Raw genomic sequence first — 21,931 nt, 5'->3', positions numbered from 1 at the left:
TACATTTTTATTATCATTATAATTTTTTTAAATTGTGCAACACATAAAGACGGACAAGATGACAGGTTCCTAAAATTACTGACTTTTTAGGATTTTTAACTAGCAGCGATTTTTGAACACCAAAATTATAATTGGCAGGACTTCGATTATTTTTAGTGAGATACTCTTTTTAATTCGTAATATAATAGATGGTCTTACACGGCAGATATGACACCCTCTGTTTTGTGAACTCAGCCAACTCTCACATTAGTATGTGATGAATACTTGCTAATATATTATTAATAATAATTTAAAACTATTTAACTTTATGTTTTATAGTTCTTTTTTATTCTATGTTTTTTACAGCCATTTGAACTAACTTTTTATTTTGGAGACTTAATTTGCTTCCATGTTTTATTTTCACGTTTTTTTTTAAATTTTCCAAGTCTGTACTATATTTTTTTGCACGACAAAACGCAAGATGAAAATTACGAAACCAAGAAATTTAGAAATGCAAAACTGTTTGGAATAATACATTAAATTTCTTTGACAAATGTCCAATCTTTCAAACACAAACAATTTGAGTGAATTTTAAGGCTATGCGTAACCCAATATCAATTAATTGCTGGCATAACTTAAATGGCTATGCTTCACTTTTCTTTAATTAACCAAACTCTTATCTCGGGAATACGATATGGATGAAAAATAATAAATATAAGGTACTAAAAAACTATAATTATTAAAATCCTTAAAGACAACTAATTTTATGTAACTTATGTAAAGAAAATTTTAAAATAATAACAATTTTTGTAGACCTGAAATAAAGAAATAAGCAACTGTATGAATAAACAAAAACTTTTTCTATTTATTTCCTAGTCAGCTTAATAGCAGTTTCGTCAAATTGTCTGGCTATAACGTATGTATTTTACAGAAAGAATGGTGCCCCGTAAATTCTAATTTCGACATCGGTGATGCAAATGCACCCCTTCTCCCGCATTCCAAATTCGGATTTACGTGCGTATTCTGAAAAACGGATTTTGTTTTTTCCATGGTTTTTCCAATGCGAGAGTTTTTCTGTTTGTCGTTTTTCGTTTTTTTTTACTTATCGGAAAACGTGAATATGGCCTAGAGACGTGGGTTATTGCAGTGCAGTTCAACTAGTTTAAAAAATGCATAATATAATTATAAAAGTAACATTTATATCGGGTAAATTATCTCAATTTGTTTTAATGCATTCTAGGGAAGTTTTACACGCATTTAGGATTTTTCTACTACAAGAACTTTGAAAATATTCTTATATGTTTATATATGATTTTGTTATTTAATTAAGAAATATTTTAAAAACTTGATAGTGAAATATTCTTTTTGCGTCTTGGAGTTTGTAGATATTCGGAGAGCCTTACACCCCGTGACTCACTTAAAATTATGAAAAAAACATTGTAATAATTTTTAGCTAAATACAAGAAATTAGAGCTTTGCCTAATTGGAATGCCAATACTAACAAATAAACCCACATTTAGCAGTTTCTTTTTTAAACAGATAGCGACTAACAAGTCAAACGTTATAGTAGGAAAAAACGTGCATACTATAAAATGTAAATAAAGGAAGCTACAAAAAAAATAAAAAAGATTACTTAAAATTACCCACACATCACAAAAAAGTTATTAAAAGTGAAAGAAAAGATAAAGAAAGAATGGGAATAAAACTTTTAGTTATCTGTACGAAAAGGCAAGATTATATTAAAATTTTTTTAATTTTCGGAGTCTCAACAATGTAAAATGCATCTTTATGGGTATTATATGCTCGGCATATTTCGTAATTTGGCGAAAAACATAACTTATTTGTTCCTACTCTTGGTAAAGCAAATGTATAATTATGATAAGAGAATAAGTGGGAAACGAGGACATTTATACTATTCAGAAGAGTAGGGCAATCACTTAGTTCTTTAATAGCTTAAACAAGTCTGGCAACCGAGGCATAAAACCCAGTCTTTTAGTTGTTTCAGCAATTGTTGCCCTGTAAGTATTAATTTGAGAGATTAGGGTAAAACACCCAATTGTTGGCACTCGACCAAATATTGGCACCCTTAGTAGTTTTCTTTGAATAAAAAAGTCGAATTCAAATTAATTTAAATTCTAAGAAAATAGACAAATAGCGGCAACCCTGCCCAATAACCAGACTTCATTGTTCACGTTGTGTAATATTGTTTATGGCTTTAGCCGGTAAAAGTGTAGTGAGATGATGTGAATTCTATCAAAAATTAGCGTCAAGGTAAGAATCTGTTTGACAATTATGTAATATTTTGGTACTTTGGACAGAAGAATTGCCTGTAGTAGATATTTGATTTGTTGGATAAAGCGTAAATTAAAGCTAAAAAATGGTTTAACCCATTCTAACCTAACATTTTTTCTCTTTTTTAAGGGTGCCAATTATTGGGTATGATAATTGATGATTTTCCAATTCTTTGGCACCCATGCCAACTATTGGATTTAGCATTTTAATTAGCACTCTAATGATTGGCACCTCCTTTTTATCACACTATTTTGATTTAGTAATTTACTTGCTTTTATAATTTTAAAATGTTATTTGAGGTGGCTAAAAAAATTGTATTAATGTTTGTAAGAAGGGAAAATTAATATTAATATAAGGGTGTACAATATTAATAATAACACGTGTTTCGTTCTTTCTAATTCATCACCAGAATATAAATCAACGGGCAAATTATGTCTAACCTTTAATATTACACTCCTACCTTTTTTATATCTACTGTAACTCCGACTTTGCATTTTTTCTGTAAACTTTTCAAATTTTTTCCTCCTTATAAAATCCCTTAAGTGAAATTAATCTACCTAAATTTGTATTATTTTTAGATGGGAAAAATTACAAAGAAAAATAAAAAAAATGCTATTAAAAAATATAGTGAATAATTAATTCAGAAAGCTTTGAGCGAAATTAAAAACGGCGCAACAAAAAAGTCTGTAGCCAAGAAGTACCAAATCCCTAGATCTACTCTCCAATTCCGATTGGGAGCTAAATTTTCCAAAGCTAGACCTGGTCCAAATACTTACCTGACTGAAAATGAGGAAAAGCTGCTCGTAGCTTGGATTCTCGAAAGTCAGAAAAAAGGCTTTCCAAGACGGAAAATTGATTTACAGATATCAGTGAAATAGTTTTTAGATGATGATAAACGTCCAAATCCATTTAAAAATAACATGCCAGGTATCCTTTTTCTTATTCCTTTACACATTTATTTTAGTTGATTTTATAATTTATAATAACCTGCATATTATTTTTAGGTGACCACTGGTATAGGTCATTCTTAAATCGACATCCTATTTTAACTCATCGCACACCAGAAGCAGTAACAAGTGCATCATCTAACGTTTCTGAAAACGATATTAAAAAATGGTTTGGGGATATAGAAACGTACCTAAAAAGTAAAGGATACTTTTCTATTTTGGAAGATCCGCGACGAGTGTATAATGGTGATGAGACATGTTTTTTGTTTTGCCCAAAACTTGGAAAAGTTCTAGCAGCAAAGTCTGAGAAAAATGTTTATGAAGTTGACAGGGGCCAGGCAAAGCAAAATCTAACAGTAATGTTTAGTTTTTCGGCCGCAGGGGATGTGACTCCGCCTCTAATAATATTTCCCAATAAGAAAATATCAAAAACTTTATCAGACAGTGTTCCAGATCACTGGGGTATTGCCTCCACTGAAAATGGCTGGATGAAGTCCGAAGTTTTTATTGATTATATCAAAGAAATATTTCATAAAAACCTTGTGAAACAGCAAATTTTATTTCCAGTTATTTTATTTGTTGATGGACATGCAACACATCTCACCTATGAGCTTAGTAAAGTGTGCAGTCAGTTGCAAATAATTTTAGTGGCTTTATATCCCAACTCAACAAGAATTATGCAACCGGCAGACGTTTCTTGTTTTAAGCCGCTAAAAACATTCTGGAAGTACGGAGTACTAAGCTGGAGAAGAGAAAATCCATATTGCCAATTAGGAAAACATCACTTTGCTCCCATATTGGATAAAGCACTAAAAAATTTAAAGGGCGAGGCTATAGTCAACGGTTTTAAAAGTTCTGGTTTGTTTCCGTGGAATCCAGAGAGTATTGATTATTCTAAATGTCTCGGTAAGAAACAAAGGGAAATTGAACATCTAGAGGAAATTAAAACCGACAAGAAAATCAACTATGATTTATTTTGCAAAATGCTAAATACTGATCTTCTTTAAGAGCTTGAAACCGGAAAAGCTGTCGAAAATCATAAAAATTGTAAATATTTTGACATTTTAAGAAACATTTACTCCAAGCTTAAACCATCCAGCGCTTTAAATATCTCTATAGTAGAAAATAGTCTTATAGAGGTTGAGCAGGAAATAAATAAATATGAAATAGGGGTTGCAGAAATTGAAGAAAATGTTCAATATCTTGAAGAAGAAATACTTAGCATGCCTGTAGTTTTTGAAATTGCTCGGATGGATAATAATGATGAATTTCCTGAAAGTGATGAAATATTAGAAGACAAATATGATGATCATGATGAAGATGGACAATCGACAAATTTGGAAAATATTAAAATTAAAAGTCCTAAAAAAACAGAATCTAAAATCTCGAACGAAGATGTTTACACACCTGAAAAGAAGAAACCAAAATTGATTATATCTCAAAATATCATATTAAAAAGTGCAAATGACTCCGTGCTTGAAACACATAAAAGTGATGATAATGTGGATCCTGTGCCGAACGAATTAAATATAGCACACTACTTAGAAAAGCCTAAAACACCTGAAAGAAGCGGAAAGAGGACATCTACAAGAACATCATTTGTTTTAATTTCCTCTGACTATAAAAAAAGTCAAGAAAAGGAAGAAATAAAAATTGAAAAGGAAAAGAAAAAAGAAGAAAATAAATTAAAAAGAGAAGAAAATGCATTGGAAAAAGAAAAAAAGAGGAAAGAAAATGATTTAAAAAAAGAGGAAAACAAGCAAAAAAGAGTGAAAAAACTACAAGCAAAAAATAATATAACAAAAGAATAGGACAAAGGTGTAAAAAAATTAAATATGTCTAATTACTCAAACATTTTTTCAGAAGCGGGTCCAAGCTCTCAAATAAATAATATACAGGTTGCAAAAAAGAAAGAAACCCATGTCAGAAATTTATTTGAGAGTGAAAGTAAAGAACAAGAAGGCACTGTAAAATTGAACGAGTCCATTTTGAGTCAAAATACCATAACAAAAAATGGATTATGCTTTATATGTACGTACAATATTAGTATCATTAATTTTGGTGTAAAATGTTCAACTTGCACCAGAAATTATTATTATAAATGTTTAATGAAACACGAGATATATCATGACAACTTTGTATGTAAAAGTTCTGATTTTAAAAATAAAACTAACTGTATGTTATTGCCCTATTTTAGTTTAAAATCATTTTTTGTTTTTTTTTTTATTTTGTTCTGTGCTAAATTTATAAACTGGATGACTGTTAATTTAGTTAGTCTAAATTTTTAACACATAGGGTATAAATAGTACAGTATAAGGGTACACAAGGCATAAATAGGTACATTTCTCAATAAATGTTTCTTTTAAAATTTGTTTCGCTTTTATTATTTCAGGTGAAATAGGGTGCCAACAATTGGAATTTTTCTAGTGCCAACAATTGGCTCTAAGGTGCCAACTATTGGAAATTTGCTAAATTTGAGAATTTTTGCAGTTTCAACTAATTTTTGATAAATATTTCGAGTTTTTTTTGTTATTGTTTAACTCTTTAGAGATTTTTATTTGTCAAAAATTGTGTAAAGTGTCTCTATTTCATATATTTTTTTTCTTATGAAAAAAACTTGTAGCTATCTCCTTAAGGTGCCAACAATTGGGTAGTTTACCCTATGCCCGAATCTCGAAATGAGTCGGATCTAGTTAGCGCTAGAGTAGCTAAAAAAAATAATTAAGGTAGTTTTTGATGTGAAAAAAGTACTTGTTATCGTTTTCAGTTTGTAGTGCATCATGTAATTAAGGTATCTAGATTTTCTTAAAGGGTAAGAAAAAATGAGTACAGAAGAGAGATCATTAGTAAACAATAATATCACTCAATTAAATTTTTCACTCGCATCATTCAAATGTCACATAATAGTGAACAAATATAGCGATCCTGATAGAATGCCTATAGTTGAGAGAGTTGCTTGAGAAAAAAACATTTACACATACCAATGAGATCGTCCTAAAAACCCTGACTTTACAAATTTAGGATTATTATAGAAACCAAATGACTCGAGTTTAACCCACAAAATGTAATGATACAATTTATTAAATTTAGATAGTTTAATAAGGCTTTTTTAATGAAAGTTTTAAAAGGCTTTAGATAGTTTAATATATAATCCTACAAATTTTAAACTTGGTTTTACAGTTATTAATATTAACGAAGACAATCTAGGATATGTAGTCCTGAGGATGATCTCATAGTTATTCAAACGCCGACCAATTTTTTTAATAGATCGTCTGAAGTAGTTTCTTTTACCTATATACAATAAAAATTAATTAAAATTAAGCAAGCATACAAACTGCGGCCTGGACTGTCCGCCATCAGTAGTTGAGATGTAATTTCGAAATTCGTTGTTTTTAAATGTCTTCTTTTAAGAAAGCCAGTTGATGCCAGGAATTCCTAATATTTACTATATAATTAACAGATCAAACGAACTTACCTAAGTGAAGTTCGATCTGGATTATATGAAGCCTTGTCGAAGTAAATAAGTAGAACAGGTAGTATCTCCGATGGCATCGAGTCTCACACAAATTCAAAGCAAATAAAAAACCCCTCCGGTCCTGCATACATAAATCCATTGCATACCTTCAGTCTTCTTCAAAGCTACATTGTTGCAACCAAGGGAAATAAATAATAGGGTAGGGAAGGGACTTATTTACTTCGACAAGGCTTCATATAATCCAGATCGAACTTCACTTAGGTAAGTTCGTTTGATCTGTTAATTATATTTCAGCCTTGTCTCGTAAATAAGTAGAACAGGTAGCTATTTAAAGCAAGTTGCAACAATTTTCATTGGAAACATGTCATATTAATAATAATTAAACAACATAACGAATAGAATAACGAGAAAAAAGAATATTAGGCACACACTTAGAATTGGTATGTACATCAAACATTAATTCTAAGGATGGAAACAACATAATATGGAATATATCTTAATGAAAATGTACCTACTTAATATGACAAATAACAAATCTGGAAAATATTTTCCTATACTAACATTAGAAACAAGAAACTTAAAGATAAAAAACTCAACATAATACTAACAACTAAGAACAGTCGTTGCAAAATTGTCTTTTTGAAGCAAAGGTCTGTTATAATGATTGGCAAAAACAGAGAATTTCTCAGACCAGCCAGCTGCAAGCCGAATAGAGTCATAAGATACTTCCTTTCGCGCAGCTGCAGAAGTCGCAGCCTGGCGAGTACTATGAGCTGTGAATTGGTTCGTATCCAACCCACTCTTTTTTAGAATCACCTTTAACCATCTAGAAATTGTTTGAGAAGTGACATCTCTATGAGGCTTCTTAACGGTAATAAAAATATTTTTTGACGTCTGTCTTAAATTCTTGGTTTTATTTAAATACTCAATTAAGGTTCTAGCTGGACAAATTTTCTTATTTTGATTAAAGAAAGGCAAAAGAAGAGTAGGTCGAATGCGACCTTTGGCTGAAGTTTTAAGTTTTTTAGGTAATTTAACCTCAACTTTGTTTTCATCTATAATAATATTTTCAACTTCTATATTGGCTAAAGTCTGGACTCTTTGACCAGTAGCCAAGGCAATAAGGATTGCTAATTTATATGTGAGGTCTTGAAGGCTTAATGTTTCATTAGACATAGATTTAACATATGTCAAAACAATATAGGGATCCCATGTGTAATTGTATCTGGGAGCTGTAGGTCTTAAACTATGGACCCCTTTAAAAAACCTCTTAATTCTAAAATCCGATGTTAATAATAGTTAAGAGCTGCTCTAAATGAATTTAAAGACGTATAATTAGCTCCATTTTTAAATTGAGTAGTAAAAAATTTTAAAATATCTGGGACAGAGGCTGAATAAACATTCATATTTCGAGATTTTCTAAATAGCCACCACAGTTTAAGACCTGAATTATATTGTTGAATTGTAGAGGTAGTAATGGAGGCCAAGCAAATTTCTAAAGCTTCTTCAGGTACTGAACCAGCTCTCAGGGCTTGGAGGATAACACTCCTGCCACCAAGGAAATTTTTCGCCAAAGTGGATGAGGCACGTTCCTAAAAGAAAGTAAACGTTCGTCAGCCTGGAAAACTAAAGGTGTTGATTCTAATAATGATGTAAAAAGTGGGTACCATGGCTGGGATATCCAGAAGGGCACAACGACAATTCCTCTAGCTTTTTCCTCTTTTATTTTGTGCAAGGCACGAAGAATAACAGAAAATGGTGGAAAAGCATAAAAGAAAAACTTGTTCCATTTTATCGTAAAGGCGTCCACTGCTATGCATTCTGAACCTCCCAACCATGATACAAGCTTTTTGCATTTAGCGTTCATTTGTGAAGCAAAGAGGTTAACTTCTGGTTTCCCAAAAGTGGATATTATATCTTTAAATACCAAGTTGCTTATTTCCCATTCGGTTTCTTTGGATAATTTAAGTCTGGATTGTGCATCTGCTTCAAAATTGTCTTTAGACTTTATATAACTGGCATATAAATAGATATTTTACCCTCGCACCATTGCCAAATAATACGAGCTAATTTATTTAGGGATTGGTGCTGTACACTTCCCATCTTATTAATATAAGCCATGGCAGTTGTATTGTCAACTCGGACTAATATGTTACGGAATAATGTTACCAAAAACATACTCAAAATATTATGTTGTCACCAAAAACAACAAGTATGTATGTTGCCAAAAACATACAATTTAAAATGTACGTCACCAAAAATGTACAATTTGGTACTTACTGTTTAACTGGTGGACATACACCCTAACTGTTTCACGAACAGAGTGGTGAGGCGACAAATCACGATCATACGGTGAAGAATATGCACTGGGTTCTCCGGCATCATGGCCTCTAGAGCTCCCCATACTCTCCAAACGTCGCCTTTTTTCTCGACTATTAATTTCATCTAATTGTCGTTGCATTTCGGCCAATCGTTTTTCTAAACGCCGATTTTTCCGTTCTCTAGATCGACTACGAGAATGTTGTCGTTTACGGCTGTGCTTAGGCATATTAACCTATTTATTTAATGAACAATAAACAACACGGTAACACGGTACAAAATAAAAATCGATAATTTCGAAAAGAATTTTCAGCAAAATGTTTTAAAACCAAATAAACAGCTTTTAGCTCTAAATAATTTATATGATAAATTTTTTCTCTTTCGGTCCAAAAATTTCGAGAATTTGAAAATTTTCTTACCAATTTTAAAACTTTTAAAATTTTTTCTTTAGGTAGCGAAACAGTCATTGTTGTAGAATTATATAAAAATCCTAAATATCGAACACAAATTGAGGGACATAATACACTTTTTTTTAACAATAAAACCCAAGTTGTGTAATAATTTGATAGTCGACATGATATTATTATGGCAAACCTTTTGGGAATTACCAAATAGCAAAAAATCGTCTACAAATAGTAGACATGTGTGATTTCTGCTCCTTAAATGAGTCGGCGTGCCGACTATTCAAAATACATACAGCGGCACTGTATGAACCAAGACGCTGTCCAGTCATAATATGATTCAAATTTACGTGAGTTGTTGATTATTGCAAAATTTAGATTTTCCTTTCTAAATTTATTATTTTCATCTCATGTTTTATTTAATCTTGAAAAGAAAGAGAGAAAAAAGGAGAAGAAGAATAATAAATACATCCGATTGCTAGCGAAAGAGAAAGAAAAGGTATTTTTTACAATTTATTTTTCGATATAAGGCAAGATGAAGACAAGTTTTTCATTTATGTAAGAATGTCAATGACTTCCTGTGATGAGTTGTTGAATACTATTAAGCCAAATGTAACTAAAACAAACACCCGCATAAGAACATGTATTCCCGCAGAAGAAAAACTTCTTATTACTCTCAGGTAAGTAATTATTAGATGTAGATGTACTAATAGTAGTTTTATTCAAAAACTTTTCTACAAATACTAAATCTTGATTATATTAGAAAACGCTAAACTGGGATTCCTCTTCTGGGCTGAAATTACTTAGGTACGATTGGACAGAGCCAGCTGGAGAAGGAGTGTGTGTTGTGAAGTACGATTGAGAACAGAGTGTTGTTGAGCTTGTTGCCAGAGATAGACTGGTTGTTGTTGCTGTGGTTGCTGCGAAGCGTACGATTCATATTTGCTTATCACTTGCATAAACTCTATCCTATACTTTGTATTCAACATCTTTGGCAGAGATGCGAGACTAGGTACTAAAGAAAACAAAAAGTGGCTGCTATCATAATTTTGTGGGGATTCCATTTTGACCCACTTTTCATAGCTCTCCAATGAACTAAAAATGTTATCTTCAAGGGCGAATTGTGATCTTTTTTTACCTCGTCGTCCTGAAACACATTTTGCAGTTGCTGTGATCGAAAAAGACGAAGAAGTAGGTCTAGATTCTTCACTTTCTGCATTACTTGCTTGGGTGTTTAAGTCTTCTAATGTATTTGTAGTTTTTCTTGGTATTAGAGTGTCTTTAAGGAATAATAGTTGTTGTGAATAGACATTTGGCGCTTTTTTTCGGGCTCCGTCTCCGGATTTTCCTTTTTGGCTTTGAATTTTTCCTGCAAACCGATCACGTATATTCTTCATTTTTTATGTAGTAACTCTCCTGCAAATTAAAAAAACATACTAAAAATATATTTACTACATACATGTCTCTACTTTTCCGGCATTTTCAATAAATTCATTCATAATTTTTTGTAATTATACAAAAAATATATATAACATAATTCTTTGGCAATTCCTTCGCCACGCTGTCTTAGACTCCAATGAAATGTTTTCCTATGTGATAGTGAGCGATGAGGCATTTCCTTTATTGAAAAATTTACTTCGACCTTTTCGAGGAAAGCAACTTACTGATAATAAAAAAGTATTCAATATGAAACTATCCAAAGCTAGAAGATACATTGAGTGTACATTTGGAATATTGGCCAATAAATGTAGAATATTTCACCGGGCTTTGGATGTTGATATTGACTTAGCCGAAACAATAATTAAGGCTTGTTGTATTTTGCATAACTTTGTAAGAACACGGGATGGAACACGTGACCAGTTTAATGTAGATGAAATCGATATTACACCTGCGGGTAACTTATTGCATTTTGTACAGCCAGTTTCAAACCATAGAGAAAATTTTAGAGCAGTATCTTCTAGAGATAAATTTTGTCGTTATTTTACAGAAAAAAATAATTAAAAATGTATATTTACCTTAAATGTACACTTGAATAAAATAATAAACAAAATCTTACCAATTTCTTTCTTTTCTTCTACAGTTGCATGTTCACCAGCAAAAATATTTCTAATGTCTTCCCAGTTTTCTTTCCGTTTTATTCTGTCACTATATTCAGATTTCGTCATATCCCATAATGCGGGACGCTTTTCAATTTCCGAAATCAATTTATCCACGTCAAATTTATCCACCTCCATATTTAAAAAAGCAGCAATTCCAGAAAACAACAGAACGCCAAACAACTGTGTCTGTCTTTTCAGCTTTAAAACAAAGTAATAATAAGCCGACTCTCTAAGCAAACACCGCCTTAGCACAACAATTTAACGAAGCGCCGAGTCGACTTCATTTGACGTGTCGACATAAACCGTAGTGTGTGTCTTAGGCCGCTTTCACACGGGTAGGGGTAACAGCGGTCTGGTAGCGGCGCAGCAATTACCGTAACGATGCTCTGCCGCATTATCTATTTACATGAGGCAACATATTTCACATCAGTGTAGTGAACATGTCGTCGTCTAGTGATGAAGAGGACATTGTGTTATATATGTATTTTAAGAGATTACAACAGAGAAAAAAAGGAAATATTGAGTGCATCCATACATTGAAAGAAACATTAACTGTAGGTTATTTGTTGCCGCTCAAGAATTAACTTTAAATGATGGAAAATTTCAGTCAATGTACAGAATGAGAAAAGCTTTATTCCAAGAACTTGAACAACTTATTAGTCCAATTATTCGTAGACAAAATACGAACATGAGAGAATGTGTAAGATCTGGAGAAAGGATTTTAATAACTTTGCGGTAAGTACTATGAATAAAACAAAACACACTACTCTACATTATCTGTATTGAAATTCGAGAAAAAAGAGTAAATATTGGGTGCTACGGCTGACCCTGATTGCGCTGTCGGAATTTCATTGTAATAAGTTTCTTCTGGAGAGTGAATCGGTCGATCAGGAGACACTAAAGGTGTTAGTACAGAGTGGCTGGTAGATGGTCTTTCGAATGAAGATGAGGTGGATGGATTGAATGTAGGTTGAACATTTTGCGATTTTATTTCATCAACAAGGATCATCAGTTTGATTTTAAATTTCCTTTGTTGTTCTTCTGTCATACTTTCCAGGTCAGGTAGCATGCTTAGTGCAAGAAGTGATGCATGTGGCTGATTTTTTCTTTATTTTCAGAGTTCTCCACATCTTAAACCTTTCTTGTTTTTGCTTTTAAGTAGTTGACAAATGTTTGCTCACCTTCTGTATTGTAACGTTTACGACATCGAACGGTACTCATTGAGGTAGATGCTGGCGTCGCTGATAAATGTTGTATTGTTTTCTATTTTGCTAATGATGTAGGTCGATTTGTTTCTTCTGTTAAATTAAAGTCGTCATTCCGAGAATTTTCATTAAAATTTTCATTTGAAGGTGAGTCTTCTGTTGCTAGATTTTCACAACTACGGTCTTCATCAGGAATAGTTTATGGGACATTGCCATTATTTTCAGAAGTATTTACTGCTTTTACATAAGCAGTAAATACTTCCGAAAGTATAAATTGCAAATAATCCTTGAGGTAATACGGCTTTTTTGGTTTAGAACCACTTGGAAGGGTCTTCATACTTCGAAGAAATGAAGATCTGATGTTGCGCCATTTTTCCTTACACTCTTGAACTGAAATAAAATAAAAACAAATCAATTTGTAGAAATACAAAAGTTATATGTTTGATTATTTCTTATTAATTCTAGGTATCTTGCCACGGGATGCACTTATTCTGCTTTGGCCTTATATTTTGCAAGTGGAGTTACGACAGTATCGTATATAGTAAATGAAACAACATTAGCTATTTAAAACACTCACAATGTTTATATGAAAATTCCCTCTAACGAAAAGTAGAAGGAAATAGCAAATCGCTTTTACGAATTATGGAACTTACCTAACTGCTTAGGAGCAATTGATGGCACGTTAGAATACAAAAAATTCCCAACTCTGGATCAACTACAAACACTACTACAAACATACAACTACAAACACTACCATTCAATTGTTTTACTTGCGGTTTGTGATGCAGATGGCTTATTCACAATGATCGAAACCGGCTACGCAGGCAGAAATAATGATGGAGGAATTTTTCGTGCATCAAATTTAGGTAAGTGGTTGGAAAGAAATTGGAATTGGATCTAAATCTACCCGCTGCTTATTTGCCACATGATGAGAGCCAGGAAAAAGTACCATATTTCTTCGTAGGAGATACCGCGTTTCCCTTAAAACGATATTTAATGAGACCATTCCCTATACAAACACTGGATAATAAGAAACGTATATTTAACTATAGGTTGAGCAGGGGACGAAAAACCATAGAATGTAGTTATGGCATGGTAACTCAAAAATTTCAAGTGTTGCTAACCCTCATAAGGTGTACAAAAATTTCTAATATTATAAATATAATAAAATGTGTTTGTGTTTTACATAATTTTATACGAATTAAAGACGGGACGTGGTATTCGACACCAACATCCGAACATCGACTGAATATCGCAGTTCAAAACTATAATTTGCTAGAAGAGATTATTCGCATAAACCCTGCATCTTCTGGAGCTACTGTTCGTAATTATTCAGCAAATTATTTTATCAAGCCAAATGGTAGCATCCCATGCCAGTATAACTATTGTTTATAAGACTAATATAAAAAATGTTTATTACCTGAGAGGTTTGTTTTTTTTTGCCACTCTTTCCCATGCTTTATCCGTAATATCTTTCCGCGAATAGTCTGCGATTTTGTAGTTATAGAGACACTCATATTTTTCTATTTCTTGTACTAAATTTATCTCGTTCGACATTTTCAACTTCCAAACACAAACGTAAACAATCAAACATACATGCGGTATAAACCATATACCGCCTAAAAACTTGCAGATAAGCAGCATGTAGAAAGCATGTCGTGCCGAAATCTTGCTGCGTCGACTCGTGTGTCGAAAGTCAAACATTTGGTTATATAGAAGCGACATTTGCTCTGTACCGAACGTCTACCGCACGGCTGTTGTACCGCTGCCATACCGATCCGTCTGAAAGCGGCCTTAAAAGTATTAAAAGCATGGATGAATATTGTCGATTCGGCGAACGACTCGGCGCGTAGCCGATGGAGAGTTCTAGCCGTGACACTGGTTTCGTGGCGTCAAAATTGAAGCCGAGATTTGGTGGCGCACGCCATACAGTGGAAGACTAAGTGGAGATACCGCGGGACCTAATATTTTACATTTTACAAGATAATAATAATTTCTTTATTATTACGTATTTTTAGGTATATGATAAATGTTTTAAATATTTTTTATTATTTATTTTATTGGAAAAATATACATAAACGGTGTTTCAAATTGGTCTACCCTCAAAATACGAAAATGGATAATTTACCCCAAAGTTGCACATTATTTACTTGTAAAAGAATATGCCATAAGAAAAAATATTGATATTATGTTTTATTTGCTTTTAAAGATTATTAAAAAAAAACAAATTTTCAAAAACTTATTCTTGACACTTTTGTGGGTTATCTTGGTTGCTATGGGAGAGTTTTTGCATTGCTGTATTACTTTTTCGTAAAAATGTTAATGCCGAAAACAAAATTAGGTAGGTCCTACACCAAATTTTTGTTGCTTATTTAAAAAATCGAAAATTTGAATGATTCCAAAGATAATTTAAAAAAACCAAAAAAAAATTTTAAATCCATTTTTATTTTTTCTGAGCTTAAATAGGAATGCAGCAAGAGGTAGGCATTATTCTAAATAAAATTAAGATTGTGAAATGTAAGTTAAAAATAAAGTTGTTAATTTACCCACCTAATTTAAATACCGAATTTTTATTCTTTTTAAAACTCAAAGCGAGTATCAAAATAGTTTGGTAGTTTAAAATTTTAAATGCGTAATCTTACTATAAACTACAATAATAACTGCAGTAAAATATTATTTCGAATCAACGCAAAATGTGTGCCCCAGCGCGGAATTTTTACCATCGCGATGCGTTCGTCGCCTCGCATGATTTCGGCTTCTGTTGTGACGTATTGATGGAAGCGGGGATAAGTGTCCAGGCTAGAACTATCGATCGGCTACGCTCGGCGGCCGTCTTGGCGAAAACCGCTGTGTCTGTCTTCGCCCTAAAGTGGTTTTCTTTGGTCATTCGTCACTTAAAAATTGATCCTTGCTTCAAAGGATCAATTTTTTAGATATTGGTAATTTCGCTACCCGGCTGTTGTTGCCATTGTTATCCTGAAATTTAAATACTCTTGGGCTTAGATTGATTTCCGTACTCGCTGCAACTTAAATCTAAATGGGGCAACGTTATATTCTTAATAGCCTGCGTAAAATTATCAATTGAAAGGGTACCCAGAAATTGCGTTTTGGTTTTCTTTCCAAACGGTGTGGTCTTTAGGTTAAGTTAAATTTTTTGAGCTTGAGATTCGATCTCATGGTTACCTCATGGTAACACTAGCCATGTAATGTAAAAAATCAGCTTATAAAAGACCCTCCAACATCTTGAGAGAAGCCTGATTCCTATTCTTTGTAAAACGTTTTCTTATGGTTTTTAAGGCCACCATATTTGAAATTTCACGTGTTAATTTTAGGGTCTTATGCAAGATCTTATACAGAGTCTTAGGTAAGGTTTTAAGCGAGATCTTATCCATCTTTATAGATCTTAAGCCAGGTTTTAAGTCAAATCTTTAGCAAAGTATTAAATCTTAAGGGCTATCCCGAGCTATCTCAGGTGCTGTTCCCATTTCTATCATAATTTAGAGCTTTATCCGGATTTTTTGCCTCTTTATGACGTTATTGATTGGACCTTAATCAGCTGCTGTCCTTGAATCTGGACAATGGCTTAGCAGGTCAAAGAAGATAAAAGGAATGTGTAAGCAATGTTACGATTTCTGATTTGTTATTGTTATTTCGATTTTGCAACTAGTCATATTGGTTAATTTATACTATTTAATGGCTCCTTTATTTATATATAATTTTTATCTAGTGATTTAAGTTCTTTCTTGGCATCTTACAATGTTTTATAATTTGCATATATACCTAAAGAATAATTTATTCAATACCTTCTAATTCCACTATCCTGATTTTCATACATACCACACTAAAAGGTATATTTATTTTATTTGATATAGTATATACATGTTTTACAGTGTATTGTGCGGTAGGTTGCTGAGTTTGATCAAAGGGTAGTTACATACTGGCGGGTTATTCTTTTTTTAGCAAGAAACTTTATTTAAGTGAATGATTAAACAACGAACACTGACCAGTATTCACACATTTTTTTATAATATAGTGTTGTTAATTAAGCATTATTTCGTATTTTACTATGTGTTACATTTCTTTACATCCTTATGTTTATATAACAATCAATTTACCAGTTAAAGGTTCACACAACTGCACTTTAAATCAACACACCAAATTGGATGGCGTCCACAATTTAAAAGGTAAGCACCTCGAAAATAAGTGATGCCAACCCACCATAAATTAGTGCTCTCCAGACTGATAAGCTGCCGTTATTAAAGACTTTCAACATCAGTTGATTTTAGAAATCTAAATAGAAAGTGGCTACAAGTTTTTATCAATCAAATTTTTACTGGTGACATCCATTTTGTCAGATTTTTTGTAAATAAGGCTTATAATTGAGTGCTTCTAGCTAGTACCTAGAAGCACTCAATTATAAGTCTCGTGAATAGATTGAATTACCCTACAAACATTGAAAAGAAAAGTAAGTGGTTTGGAAGGACCAGCAGCATAATCTCTTAAAAGAAAAAAAGGTAATCTGGACCGCTTGTTGTCTGACCGCTCTGACTAAAATTGACTATATATCAATAGTACGATAAATTGTTTTTGACTTATCAATAAGAATATTGGCGTTAAAGATACATTTGAAAAAATCTGCAAAAGTATTTACAATTTCTTTTGTGAAATTAATCTGAATATTGTTAAAGCACCGTGGTATCAGTGACTCGACTAAAAGTGTGGCGATTAGAGTTTAGATTAGTCCAGAATTTGTTCAGATCATCGCTAGTTTGCTCTTCACTTTAATTAATATATTCCTTGCATGCTGCTATATCGAGTATATCTTACTCCTTAATGCATCATTTGTAGAATGAAAAGGGATGCATTCTACCAAAAACAAAATCCCGCTTCAGTATTTTTGGGTTTAAGCAAAAAGTTTCTTCCTAAACAAACGTGAATAAGACACTAAGAGGTGGGTGATGTGGGAATTCAGTGCTAATCAAGTCAATAGATCTTAGATCACAGTGACCTGCATTAAGCAAGACAAGATCTGAGGGCCGTTTATTTTCATTTCTGATTCCGTTGTATTACGTAAAGTCAAAAATAGAAAAGATTTTACTTATCAGAGAAACCTTATCAAGATAATTGCCATCAGTCACATTAAAGTTACCCAGAAGCAATACACCTTGTAGAGATTCTTTTGAAATCAGAAAGTCACAAATCAAATCAAGATCAGTAGTTAGGGTAAGAAAAGGAATGTAGACAAAAATACAAATAGCCTTAGGTTAAAGTCATAAGATAATTAGCACCAGTGATATCTTTTTTATGTGGGGCAATTTATCTTCAAATTTTTTTAACTTTACTGTAATTGATGCAGATTACAGAGGTATTAAGAGAACAATAACTTACTGTCAAGCATATTTCTATCTACGTTACATGAAATATGCACATATGCGGTTCCAAAAAATTCTATTATTTATATAAGACACGTAGCGAACTGGAGTTTTGGCGTTAAATTCGGCTACATAATAATGGGCTAGATATATTTTTTTTGAGGTAACAATTTTAACAATTCTCATGAAGACCTAATTTAAAATTCCAGAATGACGAGTGTGGCACACTGCACGACGTCATGAAGCTAGGCGAGAATCGTCCGAAACAGCGTTCAGCCTAATATAAAAAGAGCCGCATCGCCGATAGCCGTTAGCTTGTCAGTTCAGTGAAGTAAAGTTCGTCATATTGGCGCGAGATTTAAATAGTTGTAAATAGATACGGTAAAAATAAATATCTGTAGTAGGCGTTAGTGATCGTATTTTCATATTAGCGTATTTTCATCGTATTTTCATATCTAAATAAATTAGTTGAACATTTTTGATTGTTTTAATATTCACAGCTAAAGGACGGGAAAACGTAACGATAGATAGATGTAAGATATTTTAACATTGCCTATGAATGGATTAGCAACCTATAGACTAGGTCTCATATTGGTATTGGTCCATCACAAATGATTCTCTGCCTATTCTCTGGTTTGTTGCGTAAGTGGTAGACTCTTGTTGCTTGTTTAAAAGTATTATGCTCTTCTTGAGTTGATTTGACAAAGAAAATCTAAATAAGTCAGCGTTTTGTTGAAAATAATTAGAGTTGATTTTGCTTCTAGGTTATGCTAGCTTATGGTTTTTTAAGCGAGGACAAATTCAAACTTAACTATATTCGAGTCCATGGTCGAAGAGCCTGCAGAACACATATTTTATATTTCTTAAGAGGTGACTAGGTCAAACAAATCAACCGAAGCTTGTTTTGATATTTCAGTATATTTTTAATATTTTTAACAATTTCTAAGCACTTTTTATTTTCGTCAAGTAACGCATTCCTGTTATAAGGTCGTTTTGACCCATACGGTTAACCAATGTTTAAGTATTTCAACATTTAAAATAACATGGAAAAATTCTGTTATCTCTTAAGTAAGGTAACCGGGGGTAATAAGGCCCAACGCTGGTTTGCCCGATGAAAAGCGCCTAAAATATTTATATCGACATCTGTTAATAATATTTGGTATTACTGTGGCCAGAAATGTAATTCTGTTCTATGGTTATGAGGCTTGTTCTATGATGTCACGTTTCGCTGTGCTATATTTTATAAGAATTTCGACCGGTAAGTTAGCAAATTAAAATGTTTTAATAATACGTAGATTTTTCATTACATATGCATGATAATCAATGTATCTGATTGTTTCATTTTATGCAGCGTTTCATTTTATGTTGGGTTTGTTTGTTGTTTCATAACCTCAAAATAAATTTTATTGTGCTACAGGTTATAAGGCCCGGGCCTTATTTTCTGCAAAGCATTGAAAAAAGGCTTGGGATTTATTTTCTGCCACCATGAATACACGTATTCATTAGATTTATTTATTCTTTTACAGAAGATGGGTAAAAAAGGCAGAGGGATAAGGGCAAATTGGGATGAAGAGATGATGAGAGAGGCGTTAAATTATATTAACGAGGGAAAATCTCAGCGCTGGGTGGAACAAAAATGCGGAATACCCAGAAGAACACTTAGAAACCACATTAAATCACAAAGCGTGAAGAGAATACTAGGTAGAAAAACAATTTTAACCACCGATAATGAAGAGACTGATCTTGAGAATAAAATAATTCGGCTAGCCGATATAGGTTTTCCGTTTACACCAAAAGCATTAAGAAAGTCTGTGTTCAGGTATGTTGAGCAAAAGAAAATTAAGCATTGATTCAAGCAGGAAAAACGTCTCGCTGGTAGGGAATGGATAAGGACTTTTCTAAAAAATCATCCGAGAATATCAAAACGTCGATCTCAATTCATGAATCTAGCAAGAGCCCAAAAATTAAATGGTTTTATCGTAGAAGATTATTTCAAAAAACTAGGAGATTTGTTGGAGTGCACTCAGTTAAAAAATAAAGAACCAAAAATTTATAATATGGACGAGAAGGGTTGTCGCTTGACTCTTCACTACCAACAAAACGTTCTAGCAGCCAAAGGAGCAAAACAAGTGCATTTCATTTCTCATGAACACGCCGAAAACGCAACTATTGTTGCTTGCGCTAATGCTCTCGGAAATGCCATACCACCTGTCATTCTTTTTAAGGGCAAGAGAATGAAGCCAACCTGCACAGATGGCTTACCGGCTGGCTTAAAAGTTATGATGACTCCTAAAGGAAGCATGACGATAGAACTAAACGCTTGATAAGTGGCTAGACCATTTCATTGAATACATGTCGCCTCCGCCAGTAATTTTAATTTTTGATGGGGCCAAATGCCATTTGGATATTAGCATTGCTGAGAAAGCAGAAGCTCATGACATTCACTTATATTGTCTGCCGAGTAACACCACCCATGAGCTTCAGCCGATGGACAAAGCTATATTTCGAGCATTTAAAGCTTATTGGGATGATGAATTATTAAAGTACTGGGATAAACATCCTACACGTGATTTAAACATGAAAAGATTTTCTGAAGTTTTTACACCTACATGGCAGAAAGCAATGTCTATTGAAAATATTACAAGCGGCTTTCAAGCAACGGGGATATGCCCTTATGATAAGGATGTTCTTCCCATTAAAGCATTTGCCCCAAGTCTTGTAACTGAGAGACCTTAGCAGGAGACGACCGCCGCCGCCGATGATTTGGAATATATCATAAGTGATCGTGTTTAGTAACGTAAATATGTAAGTAAATCAGCTGATGAATGGGTCAAAACGCTACATTAGTGTTAGGTGTGTTTTGTTGTTGCAGGCAATATTTGTCAATATAATGATAATATTGCAAGGTTTAAAAAATGAATTACTATGAAAATGAATTACTATGAAAATTCCAAAAACCAAGCTAAGTTGCTGGAAAATCTGCAAAAGTTAGAGAGAACTATGCCAGGTAGATACAAAAGATTTGCCCTGGTATGCCCCAAACCCCTTCAATTTGTTTGTCAGTTCAAGGCGGCTGCAAAAGCAAATGGTTGTACATCGAGGGAGGAGATTACTGTCCTTACATTGCCTTGAGAGGAGATGCTACGGCCGTCCTACAAAGAAGGTGCTTCGAAGAACAAGAAGCGTGACCTTGTAAATTTTGGTCACCTTTTGAAATTTGGAAATGCATTAGGTCAGTTACACCTGGAACATGTCTACAATTCGTAGTTGAAAAATCGGTGCCAAAAGTCAGGGGAGTCTTTATAAAAATTTGAAGCTCACATTGCATGTTTGGTTTGATTTGCATATGCAGATTTCCTGGAAAGAATCAAGTTTAGCAGTTCAAGCAATCTTGGGTGGACTCCACGATCGTGGAATGAGGCAGTACTTCTAGCACATCTATCTAAGGTAGCAAATGGACTAGGGCTTGAATTCAAAACTGCCAAGAACAAAAGAAAAAGATCTCAATATCCAGAGAGGCCTCATCTAAGTAATAGAGCGAAAGAAGCCAACTTGAGAAAAAGTCACCAAATAATCTTCCAATGTCAAGACATATTAAGCACAATTGAACTCTCTAATTTTGGAAGATGGTTTTGTAGCGGAAAATAGTTTACCACGACGGCAAAGAGGAAAGAAGACAAAACGTGCTAAACAAAATGCGTAAGGAAATCTATATCGGTATGTTAAGAGTGTAACAAGGACACTAGAAAAAGTAAGCGAAAGATTTAACTGGGTTTATTGGGTGAACAGCAAGGCAGATATAAGAAACTGGTGCGTGAAATGTATTATATATGCTGCAATTA

The sequence above is a fragment of the Anthonomus grandis genome, chromosome 6, assembly GCF_022605725.1.
Source record: "Anthonomus grandis grandis chromosome 6, icAntGran1.3, whole genome shotgun sequence".
NCBI lineage: Eukaryota > Metazoa > Arthropoda > Insecta > Coleoptera > Curculionidae > Anthonomus > Anthonomus grandis.
Note: the sequence above shows the minus strand (reverse complement) of the source record.